This window comes from Sapajus apella, unplaced genomic scaffold (assembly GCF_009761245.1).
Source record: "Sapajus apella isolate SASKATOON/1434 unplaced genomic scaffold, GSC_monkey_1.0 scaffold36, whole genome shotgun sequence".
NCBI lineage: Eukaryota > Metazoa > Chordata > Mammalia > Primates > Cebidae > Sapajus > Sapajus apella.
The window spans coordinates 21,342,343-21,355,457 of NW_022436976.1; the positions used below are offsets into that span (position 1 = coordinate 21,342,343).

The 13,115-nt window shown below is 39.6% G+C and overlaps 1 protein-coding gene across 2 annotated transcripts in view; it reads right to left on the reverse strand.

Moving 5' to 3' along the window:
• Positions 1-13,115, reverse strand: part of CACHD1 (cache domain containing 1) — a 228,469-nt gene that overhangs the window by 97,922 nt on the left and 117,432 nt on the right. The gene's annotated exons all lie outside the window — the stretch shown is intronic.

Genomic DNA, 13,115 nt, shown 5'->3' on the forward strand with positions numbered 1-13,115 from the left:
ATGGTCTAGTTTTGAAACCCTGCTCTGTCACTATTAGAAAGATTAACCAATTTTTCTGGGCCTCAGTTTTCTTATCTGAAAAAAAAATGATAAAACTTATTTTCCAAAGCCATCAAAAAATTAAAAGTAATGTATGGAAGTTCCTCTTACAGTACATGACACATAGCTTGTACCTGCTAGGTGGTCATATAAATAAGGCAAAAGTCTTTTGATTTCCAGTGGTAGTATAATGCTAGTACTACAATGCTATTATTCTAGCTAGTAGCTGATCAATATTAGTGGAATCAATGATCCATTGCTACAGCAACCAACAATCTGAAAGAATATAATAGGAAAACATACCAGTTTATTTACATATAGTCACTCAGAGTATTTTTAAGTGAATTTCATCCAGAAGTAACAAGGCGAAGGATCTTGAACTTCTAAGTAAACTATTTAGGATTTCAGATCCTGAGGGGACTCATAAAGTTTCTAAGAGATCCCCACGTAAATGCAACTTGAAATGAGATTTTTAAAAATTTGTGTTTAAAATGTAAACTTCAGGAGCCACTAATGAAACTCCACGAACCTAGGTAGAGAAGCTCTAGGCTAGGAGAAACATTCCTAAAAAGCAATATCCATTTGACGACTGGCATGAACTTTAATTATCTCTTGATCACATCTCATAACACATAAGAACTATTACATGGAACTGACTATACAAGCAAGAGGACTGAGTTTTCACATGGTATATTGGTGTCAGTAGCAAGAATAAAAACAGTTATTTCATATCACCTCAAAGAAGGAGATAAGTGAATTTTAAGAGACCGTTAGTCCAGGCTGTAACCTAGTGCAGAGTTAACACCGACAATGTTACACCTAGTGCAGAGTTACACCTCAAAGGGCACAGTTGCTTCACCAATGTGGCTGCCCTTCCTTGAACCTGCTCCAGTTTGTCTAGATGAGAAGTCTGCTGCCTCAGAAGCCACAGAGGGAGGGAAGAGAAGAGATTAATACAGCAGCAGCTGCTGTGTCCATGCTGGCAAGGCACTAACACTATAACCTCACTTCTCTCTATGCTATAAGCTAGCCACACTAAGTCTATTGCCTCCTAGATGTTTTTATAAAAGGACAGATAATAATTTAGGCTTTGTGGGCCATAAAGACTGTTGCAACTGCTCTGCCATCGTAGTGTGAAAGCAGCTATTGAAAATATATAAAAGGTTGAATATGGCTGTGTTCCAATAAGACTTAGTTTTCAAAAACAGGTGGTATTCCAGACCTGTTTCACCACTCCTGGTCTAGACCAGGGAAGTCCAAGAGAAGTCTCTGGGATGATGAAAATGTATTATTTTTGCACTGCCCAACATGGTAGACACATGTGGCTACGGAGCATTTGAAACGTGGCTAGTATAACAGAGTCACTAAATTTTCTATTTTATTTCATCTTAATTTGTAAATAGTCACTGAAGAGTGGATACCATATTGGACAATGGAAGGCTAGAAGGCTCTCCTGATTATTTGCCTAGTAATCCTTCAGGTCTCTGTTCACGTATCCCTTCCTCAGAAAGGCCTTTCCTGATTGTGACGACTTCCCAAGTCCAAATGCCTCCATATTCTGTCCAGGTATGTGCCATAATTTTGAAATTACAGTTCTATTCATGTGTTTTATGGATCAGGTTCCATAAATAGACAAGAGTGCCATGAAGGTAGGACCATGTTTTATTGATTTTGTTCACCATTGCGTACATTGCTTAGCATTGTTCTGATCATAAGTAAGTGCTCATATTAACTGGTCTTTCATGACCATCCAGGCCATCCAGGGTGCTTAATCCTGTTCTGGGCTCCCCTGAAGGCTCCAATAAATCTTAGCAAGTGAGGACCATGACTCAGTTGAATGGTTCCTATACTGAAAGTCCAGCTACTTCAGAACCACCTAGGATGCATGCTGGAATGCAGATTCCTGGGACACGCCGTTAGAGACTCTGAATTAGTGAGCCTGGGGTAAGGCCAAGGAATCTGACTTTCACAGGCTCTGGAGGAATGAAAAGTACCCTCCAATCGTGCTATGCAGATTCTTTTAGAAATTAAGCAGAGGAATGGCTTTCTGCATGAGCACAGGTACTTCCCTGTATACCTCCAAGAGACTGAAGACACAGGGTCTTCTGATTTGATTTAGATCAAGAGAATATAGTAGTTCTGAGGTATGTCTGCAGCTCACATCTGGAATTTGCTGTCCAAGTTTTGAACCCTTTCTCCTATCCACTTTACAGTTGAGAAAAATGACACCAAAGATCACACAGCAAGTCAGGGACTTAAGAGAGACTTGAACCCATCACTCACCTCCTTTCCAGCGACAAACCATATACCATTCTGCATAAATGATACATAAAGAAGAACTTGCTGAAATGGACAACTCAAGACGGTTACTGACAAATCTTCCCAGGAAATGTATAAACCTGGAGAGAGCCCTTGTCTGCCTGGATGATGTCTCCACAGACAGCACCTTGCTTTCAGCCTCACCCCTTGAGAGGGCTGAAGTCCAGTGCTGAGGATACATAGATTTTCTGGACCTTTGTGAAATGCAAGCTGGCTTATGGGACCAGGGACATCAGGGAAGCATTATTATAAGTTGTTTCAATTCCTTTGCTGAAAAGATCATCTCCAAGAGTATTAAAGAAAACATTTTTATAATAATAAAAATGACAGTGACTCACTAACAAAAGTAGGTGGTTGACAAACATTTGTGGGTCATAAAACAGTTTCACGATGTGGTACTTATCATCAATAATCCACCCGACCTTCTCTTCCCACCATCTCCTATCCTACACTTCTAACCTAACTTGCCCCTCCCTATGTGCTTTTCCTGTTTGACCCCAATTGTGATGTTCTCCAGTATTCATTCCACCCACTCTTCAAAGCCCAGCTCAACTCGTCTTCCTCTTCCAAATTTCTCCCTAGTACTAGCCTATGATGAGTCCTTCTTCCTCCAAGCTGACTAGTGCCATTCTGCTTCTTAACTATATGTCTGTGTCTTCTTCCTATTTGTCTTGTTTTGAAATCAAACAACATCATATCATAGTCCTATCTGTTAGATACAGATTTTTTTTAAAAAAGATTCTGCTTATACCAATAAAACACTAACCAATTGTCTTACTCCATTTGGACTATAAACTAGGTGGTTCATGAACAACAGAAATTCATTTCTCACAGGTTTGGAGTGAGAAATGAAGTATGTCTGCAGCTCACTTCTGGACTTTGCTGTCCAAGTTATGAACCCTTTCTCCTACCCATTTCACAGTTGAGAAAAATGACACCAAAGATCACATAGCAAGTCAGGGACCTAAGAGAGACTTGAACCCATCACTCAACTCCTTTCCACAGACAAACCACATGGGAAGTCCATCATTAAAGTACTGGCAGATTTAGTGTCTGGTGAGGGGCCACTTTCTGGTTCATAGATGTGGCCTTTTCACTGTGTCCTCACTGACAGGGCCAAGGCAGCTCTCTGGGACCTCTTTTATAAGGGCACTAATACCACCCATGGGGGCTCTGCCTTCATGATAAAATCATTTCCCAAAGACCCCTCCTCCTAATATGATCATGTTAGTGATTAGTTTCCAACATACACATTTGGGAGAGGGAAGACATTCAGACCATATCATCAATAAAATGTAAAAATGAGATTTATTATAAACAATGAACAAATTATCTTACTCATTTTGCCTTCCCCCTATACCAAATAAATGTGTATTACATGTGGGTGAAATGCCAAAAGATTTTATCTTGGAACCCCTATTTGACTAAACCCTATCACGTAGCTCTTGAATTCTCAATTCTCTCTGAAACCTTTATGCACTTGAGAAATCTTAGCTTCCCCTAATGGGACTGTAGGTTACTAGAGGATTTATACTTCTCTCTCACATCTAGCACAATTGCTGGAAGGTGGGGCATTCCATAAATTCTTACTAGTTGACTGAGTAATGAGAAAGGGCAGAGAGTTAAGTCACCAGAAAGCTCTCGGCATTTTATTTTATAATATTGGTTGAACATCTACTATATTTCACAAGAGTCTCAACTGCCTTGAGTTCTCTGACATGTGCTGAATTTCAGCTGTGCAGCATTCACTCACCAGTCAAGTTAGCATGAAAAGCCTAGAAATCATCCGCACTCTGCTGCTTTTCCTACTACCACTGATGTGCCAGTCACATAAGGAAGGAGGTGTCAATAGGGGCTGAAGAGATACAGGGCTGGTGGACTGGCTAGTTTAGCAGAAGTAACTACTGGAAGCAAAAGTGAAGAGTGCTTATCTTCCTACCCTTCACTCACACACTAACGCCTGCTGCTTTTTCTGGACTCCGGACTCCACAAGCAGGAGGAAAACATGCTCAGTCGTCCTCGTTACATTAGCTACCTCTGGTCTCCAGAGGGAGAGTCACCTTGCCAAAGACAGAAATGCGTTTTATGCCCATGTGCCTTTGAGAAAACTGACTTATAAAAAGAAACAGGCTATTTGCCCTGATTTAGAGAAAGTGAGAAACATAAGGCTCATACTTAAGACATTTTATAAAAACATGTCAGTTATTCTTACGGGTTACCTAAAAGATTTTTCATTAAGAAGTACGTGAGCTGCCAGTCACATTATAATTCCTGGTTTATGGAAAGGCCAAGAACTAGTAAAATCATAGATTATCATATAAAATGAGTGGGCAATTCAACTTAAGAGATTTGGTTTGCTTCATTCCTCACGCTTATGCTTTTTACAAGTTAGCAATGACAATAGAAAAATCTGATCTAAAACTCCTTTAGACCCTGACTATAAAAAAGGAGATATTGGATTATAACTGCATTCTATACTCATTTTCATAAGATAAAACTAGTGCCTGAAATTCAGTTTCAAGAGAAATAACTCCATCTCTCCTACCCTGGTAAGTTAAAAAAAAAAAAGCTTCCTTCTGGATTTACTTTCATGAACAACTGATCGAAACTGCATCCCGAGGGAGAAAACAGAACTGTGACTCCCACTTTGATCTCTTCCCCATGGAGAAATTCACTCCCTGCCTGGCTTGCAAGATGTTCATTTGATTGACGTTTGCTCTGATGTGCAAACTGCTTTGAACTTCAGACATTTAATTCCCATCAGGCTGTAGTCATTTTTATTCTCCTTCAACAGGATTTACAAGCAGGAGATCAGCAAATGTAGAAGATAAAATAAATTTGCAGAAGCTTTGAATCTTACATCAAAACAGTATTCAAGTGAGTTCCAATTGGATTTCATTCAGCCTCGATTCACAGTGTAAATCAACTTTTCATTGGAGTCCCAGTTTCGAAAGATATAAAGGACCCCCACAACCCCCAACACACATACACACCAGTTGGGTTTACTTCCTTTCTTGGTCTTTGTTTAAATTTCCTAGGGAAGGTGATTTGCCAGGCAAATCACTCAGAAACCTGGGTTTTTCTCAATGTTTCCAGAGAAGCCTGCCTGATTTATCACATAGCACACAAAAGTAACACCCACAGTGTCAGTTCCAAGGGCAGTGGTGAAATGTGAAGCTGTTCATGGAAACATTTTTAAGGTAATGATTAAAAAGCAAATCCCTGTGGAAATGGATCATCAAGTCCATACACAAAGCCAATGTAATGATGGCTAATAGGGCAGGAAATATTCTTTACTTGTTTGCTTGTTTTTAATCACTGCTAAAATGCTGACATAAATGCAAAAGGTTAAAAAAAAATCCTTTCTTCTGAAAGCAAAACTTGGTATCAGATCAGAAGTGGGTATGGAAGAAATGCTGAGGCTTTCAATGGAGTTCACAGCACAAGCAGGCCTTTGCTGTGAGTGCCACTGAATTACCAAGCTCTGTTTTCAGAACAGCAGATGTTTTCCTGGAAAACAAAGGCTGCAAAAACCCTTCACCAGGAGCTGCAGGAGCTGCTAAAGGAAGGTTCTGGACACTGAGAAACACCCAGGCCTTCTAGGCCCCTGGACCCTAGTAACAGCCTAACAGTGTCTAGTTTACTGTGATATGACATGGAGACATATCTCTTCACCTCTATTCAACCAGGTTCCTGCTCATTCTTTCTGGGAAGCATCTGCTCTCCAAATATTTGAGCAACACCAATTGAAAAGAATTAAACAAGAACCTCCTTATCTTCCACTTAACCACCCAAGAGAATAAAGTTAAACAAAGAAAGAGCTAAGATAAAAATCAAACATCTGCACTGGCAAATATTTAAACTCTGTTTGAATGGTAGAGGAAAGGGGTAAGAGCAGGACCACTTCAAAAAGGAACTATCACATTTATAAAGCAAATAATACGCAACCCCCCCTCGACAGAGTTTACTTATTCAAACACCTACATAAATGGGCAAACCAAAAACCTGTCAAATAATGTGTAATCATGTTCCGAGAAATGGTTTTTCCTTACATCTCTGCAGAGATTGGAGTGATAAGTCACATTCTTTTTTTCTTATCAGTAATAAGGATTAAACCTTCAGGGTTCAGCAACTCCGCCAGATTGGAAACAAGGGCTGGTTTCAAATGCCCTTGGAAGGTAAGGCTTTCAGAGCAATAAAGTGTCTCCCTCTCTATTAAGTCTAAGTATCACACAGACCAACCTTATTTCTTTTTCACCATTTCCGCACCACTACAGATTATGGAGAGGAGGCCCTGCTGTGACCCTGTGTCTCACTTCCATATTCAAACAGATGGTATTATCATTCAATTCACTTTCTCATAAAAGCTTGGAAAATTGCACAGGTGACATCTAGGGGAACCTGGAAGTGGACACACAACCACATTAAACATTTAACCTTATCTTCCTCAACACCAGGTTAGATTGGGGGGGCATAAGAAGACGGGTATCTGGAAAATCAAAGAGAGAACAGGACAGGGAGAGCAGCCTAGTGGGGTCTGTAGGCTGCCCCTGTGCCGTCCCATAACACCCTGTCCATCCTGCCACTTGACCTCTAACAGGGACTTGACACACTTTACGGTTGTTTATTTATATACCCTTCTCCCTCACTTGGTAAGACACAGGGAGGGGTCTTTTCTTATGTGTCTTTATACCCAAGGCCTAGCTCAGAGTCTCCTTGTGAAGAGCAAAAGTTTAGTCAATGTCTGCCAGATAAATACACATAGAAAGCCCAAGAGGCTGAGATTTCCCAAGACTAGAGACCAGAGGCTGTAAACTGGGTGTGTTCTTTCCCTTCACACACACTGAGTATTTAGTACACAGCAGACAACTGTGAGTGGTATGACACACGCAAGAGAAACACTATGAAGAGTTAGCAGATGACCTTGAAGATTAACTGGTTCCTTCTCTCAGCACACATGGACTGAGGAGGGAAGAGTCCTTTCCACACATCTCCCTGTTCTGTTAAAGAAACAGAAAAACATAAGATGCTGAACACTTACAGCCAATTCCACAAAAGGAATACCAACCCAATATTAACAAGTTAATAAAGCTAGAGTGTAAAGACAGATGTCTACATCATCATACCAGATAAACCAAGTCCCCAGAAAGAGATTATAGATAGATTTTTAATGTGGGCCTTCTTTGAAATTGCTTTGGTATTTTTCACAATAAAAATGCACAAAATGGTTCTGGTTTTCAGCTAAGACAGGTTCTATTTCTTAAAGCTGGTATAGTCTGCTAGCCCATTTTCTACAGAGATCAGATTTTAAAAAGAAAGAAAAATCACAAAACCATCTCTATTTAAAATCCATAAAAGGCAGCTGGTAAAATTCAATAGTGTAAGCAGTGAGGCAGGTTTCCCATTCTTCCTTCAATGAAGGTCACACAAAAAAATGCAGGAAGCTAGATTCTCAGCAGACACAAATGCAGGTGCTTTCTGCTATAAGGGTACTATCAAGACTCCTAAAGATACAGACATCTATCTATACACACGCACATGCACACACTCAAGCACACACAGGGAAATGACACATAAGGAAAGGACACAAACGGCTGCAGGTCACCCAATTTAGAAACTTTGGAGGGTCATCTAGTAGCTTCAAGTAGAATTCTAAGAAGGAACACATAGTTTAGCATTTTACGTGGCAGATGAGCCATTCTAATTTTACTACTGGTCAGAGTACCATTAAAAGAAAACAGCATTTGGAATCAGGAAACCTAAATTCCAGACCTGGCTCCACTAAGTCCTGCCATAACCTTTCTTTCTTTCTTTCTTTTTTTTTTTTTTTTTTTTTTTTGAGGTGGAGTTTCACTCTTGTTGCCCAGGCTGGAGTGCAACGGCATGATCTCAGCTCACTGCAACCTCCGCGTCCTGGATTCAAGCGATTCTCTCACCTCAGCCTCCCAAGTAGCTGGGATTATAGGCGCCCACCACCACGCCCAGCTAATTTTTGTATTTTTTGTAGAGATGGGGTTTCACCATGTTGGCCAGGCTGGTCTCGAACTCCTGACCTCAGGTGACCCACCCACCTCGGCCTCCGAAAGTGCTGGGATTATCCTGCCATAAACTTTCCAAGCCTATTTCCTAATCTGTAAAAGTGGAGATGAGGGAGACAGGCAGAGACAGTTTCTACTCTTCCAGGTTAGTCAGAGGAACATATGAAGAATGCAATGTAAGTAACATAATGTTTACAGAAGAACGGGCCTAAAAAAGTATTTCACTAAAGTATAAACATACGTATCTTTTTTATATAAGTTAAATAATGTAACTAGGTTTTCATAAATACAAAGCTTTCTGCAATATCTTTGTTAAATGTTGAGCTCAACTCCAGTCCTTCTGGTACCAATATCCAGAAGGACTATCTGTAACATTTAGTCAGCCTGCAGGTAATAATAATTTTTAAAGGCACTGAAAATGGAAGTGTGAGATAAGGCAGTGAAAATGACTTGAAAGACTAAGACTTGCCATATAACATTTCATGGGCATAAACACAAAACACATCTTCATGGAGAAATAATGTGACTTGTAATAAATTTGAACTCAGTTGTTCAGGACCAAGTTTTTCATATTATTTGACCTTGTGACACAGAGATAACAAAGGAACAAAAGTTATATGCACATAACTAAGTAACAGTGTTTTATTTCTCATAAAAACGTAATAAGATGTATATAAAGCGAAACGTTTGGTATCATATTTTTCATGTGCACTACCTTAAAATTGGGTTAGAAAAAAATAGGAGTTGTCAACTTATAGGTCAGCTGTTACATCTTGAAATATCATTCTATACGAAACTGTACATTAACACAACATTAAAAGTAGGTATCTCAAATTTCTCTCTCATCCGAACTGCCATGCACATGATGCGATTATGGGAGTAAAAGTATCTGTGGGATGAAAATAAAATGGTGTTGTAGATTAATCTCAGCTGCTTAGGAAGCAACCCCCTAAGAATGATCTATGTGCAACTCCAAATCAGCATGATTATACTGGATCCATCATTTTCATCCTAAAAATCTTCTTTTGCTCCTATTTTCACCCTTTAGTTAACAGATTCCCATCTTCTAAAATGCTGAATTTAAAATTTGGAGCCATCTTTTATAACCTTCCTCCTTACTAAACCTCTCCAAGAAAACCTAGTTGCCAGATTCCACATATTGTACATCCCTATTTTAACACTCCATACAATGCACAAGCCCCTGGGCATCTTTGCTTTTGTACATTTGCCTCTTAAGGTGTCATTACTTTTTTCTGTGATTATCTAACTGGCCCAACGACACAAGCAAGTTGCCTTCCTACCGTAATTTATTCTTCATTTGTCAACTAATTTGCCCAAGCTGTTCCTTGCTTTAAAACTACTGCTTACCATTCCTATACACCAATAATAGACTTAAAGAGAGCCAAATCAGGAACAAACTGCCATTCACAATTGCTACAAAGAGAATAAAGTACCCAGGAATGCAACTAACAAGGAACGTAAAGGACCTCTTCAAGGAGAACTACAAACCACTGCTCAAAAATAAGAGAGGACACAAAGGAGAAACATTCCATGTCCATAGTTAGGAAGAATCAGTATCGTGAAAATGGCCATACTGCCCAAAGTAATTTACAGATTCAACCCTATCCCCATCAAGCTACCAATGACCTTCTTCACAGAGTTGGAAAAAAACTACATTAAACTTCATATGGAACCAAAAGAGAGCCCACATAGCCAAGTCAATTCTAAGCAAAAGGAACAAAGTGGAAGGCATCACACTACTGGACTTCAAACTATACTACAAGGCTACAGTAATCAAAACAGCATGATACTGGTACCAAAACAGAGACATAGACCAATGGAACAGAACAGAGGCCTCGGAGGCAACACAACATATCTACAACCATCTGATCTTTGACAAACCTGACAAAAACAAGCCATGGGGAAAGGATTCCCTGTTTAATAAATGGTGTTGGTAAAACTGGCTAGTCATAGGCAGAAAGCAGAAACTGGGCCCCTTCCTGACACCTTACACTCAAATTAACTCCAGATGGTTTAAAGACTTAAATGTAAGACCTAACACCATAAAAACCCTAGAAGAAAATCTAGGCAAAACCATTCAGGACATAGGCATAGGCAAGGACTTCATGACCAAAACACCAAAAGCGTTGGCAACAAAAGCCAAAATAGACAAATGGGACCTAATCAAACTCCACAGCTTCTGCACAGCAAAAGAAACAGTCATTAGAGTGAATTGGCAACCAAAAGAATGGGAAAAAATTTTTGCAGTCTACCCATGTGACAAAGGGCTGATATCCAGAATTTACAAAGAACTAAAACAGATTTACAAGAAAAAAACTAACAAGCCCATTCAAAAGTGGGTGAAGGATATGAACGGACACTTTACAAAAGAAGACATATATGAGGCCAACAAACATATGAAAAAATGCTCATCATCACTGGTCATTAAAGAAATGCAAATCAAAACCACATTGAGATACCATCTCACGCCAGTTAGAATGGCAATCATTAAAAAATCTGGAGACAACAGATGCTGGAGAGGATGTGGAGAAATAGGAACACTTTTACACTGTTGGTGGGAGTGTAAATTAGTTCAACTATTGTGGAAGACAGGGTGGAGATTCCTCAAGGACCTACAACTAGAAATTCCATTTGACCCAGCAATCCCATTACTGGGTATATACCCAAAGCATTATAAATCATTCTACTATAAGTACACACGCACACGAATGTTCATTGCAGCACAGTTTACAACAGCAAAGACCTGGATCCAACCCAAATGCCCATCGATGATAGACTGGACAGGGAAAATGTGGCACATATACACCATGGAATATTATGCAGCCATCAAAAACGATGAGTTTGGGTCCTTTGTAGGGACATGGATGAACCTGGAAACCATCATTCTCAGCAAATTGACACAAGAACAGAAAATCAAACACCACATGTTCTCACTCATAGGTGGGTGTTGAACAATGAGAACACATGGATACAGGGAGGGGAGCATCACACACTGGGGTCTGTTGGGGGGAAATAGGGGAGGGACAGCGTGGGGTAGGGAGTTGGGGAGAGAGAGCATGGGGAGTAATGCCAGATATAGGTGAAGGGGAAGAAGGCAGCAAATCACACTGCTATGTGTATACCTATGCAACAATCTTGCATGTTCTTCACATGTACCCCAAAACCTAAAATGCAATTAAAAAAAAAAAAAAACCTACTGCTTACCAAGAGAAATTTGTATAGCTGACCTAGTGTTTCAAGCCCACCATGGTGTTTCTCTTATCCATGGTGGGTTGGGTCTTCCACCTCCCCATCCTCAATTGCTGTATGGACACTTGCTGTTTTCTGGTCTGAAACATTCTTCCCCTAAATCTATCTGTGGAAGTTCCACTCTTCAAGGCCTTAGCTGCCACTTTTCCACCAAGTTAGAGCATTCAGAGGCCTTTGTTCATAATCTCTTCCTCCTCTAAAAGAAAGTCTTTGGATTTCTTTCATTATATTTGCCACAGACTGTCTTAGCTTACTCTACATGTGTCCTGTGAGCTCCTGAAGGTACATACTGTGTTATTCATCTTTGTCCATCAGAGAGTATCTAGTACAATGTCTTATATATTAACTGCCTTAAACATGGTACAGATGAGTTGAAAAGATATATATGTATGTAAGTGTTTGGGAATGCATATTTTTAAATTCATCATGCATATAACAAAATTATTAAGCATAACTGATAAAACTAAATCAATATCAAACAAGTTTCACATCAGAGATTGTAGTAACACTGTTCAGATGAAAATAATGACTATTATGAGTAGGCAAAAGAGTCTTTAATAATATTGTTCAGTTTCTGTCCAGGAAAGAAGTAGCTTGTTAATTCTGATGGCATCATGATGACTGAGACTCAGAAACTAAAGACAAAATCAGTTTTGGTACTACAAACTAACTCCTTTGGCAAATATTTATCAGGGACCTAAACAAGGTATTGGATCCAGTTATATCTGACAGCGTCCCTGAACTAAAGTAACTAAGAAAGATGAGAGAGTACATAAAGAACAAATATGCCTTAGCACCTGATACCATCACTCTCAGTTACCCAAAATCAACTTCAGCCACCTAGGATTCCTCCCTCTTCCAAAACTCAAGAAGCAGGAGCCAACATCCAAGTCCACGCCTCCTCTTGCTTTTCGCCTACATAAATGAAATCAGTTGTCACATGATTAAGAAGTGAAATTCCCTTAAAGTTCAGGCCTCATCATTTTACTCCCTTTCTCAAGAATATTAAATTAATTCCCTCATTCAAGCAGCCAATTTGAATTGAGTATCTACTATGTGTTGGACTGGAGATATAGAAGCAAGAGAAAGATAGACATTGTTCTTTACTTCACTTATGGAGCCTAAACCACACTGAATAAAGCTTAAATTCTCCAGTCTAGCATTTGAGGATCCCTATGATCTAATATTAATCCAACTTCTTAGCTGCCTCTTCCATCACTTGCTCCATATGCGAGTCCCTCTTCAGTGCCCCTGGTCATTTCTAGGAATGGGGTTTTCTTCATATTGAGCTTCCTCTCCTGGAAAGCTCTTCCTCCATATCTCCGTATATTCCAATCTTCTTCCCGCTTAAATACCCAGCTGAAATGCTTCTTCCATAAACCATTCCACAAGCCTTTATTTTTTCAAATGAATGGATGAATGAGTGATTTAACCTCTGTAAGTCTTGCT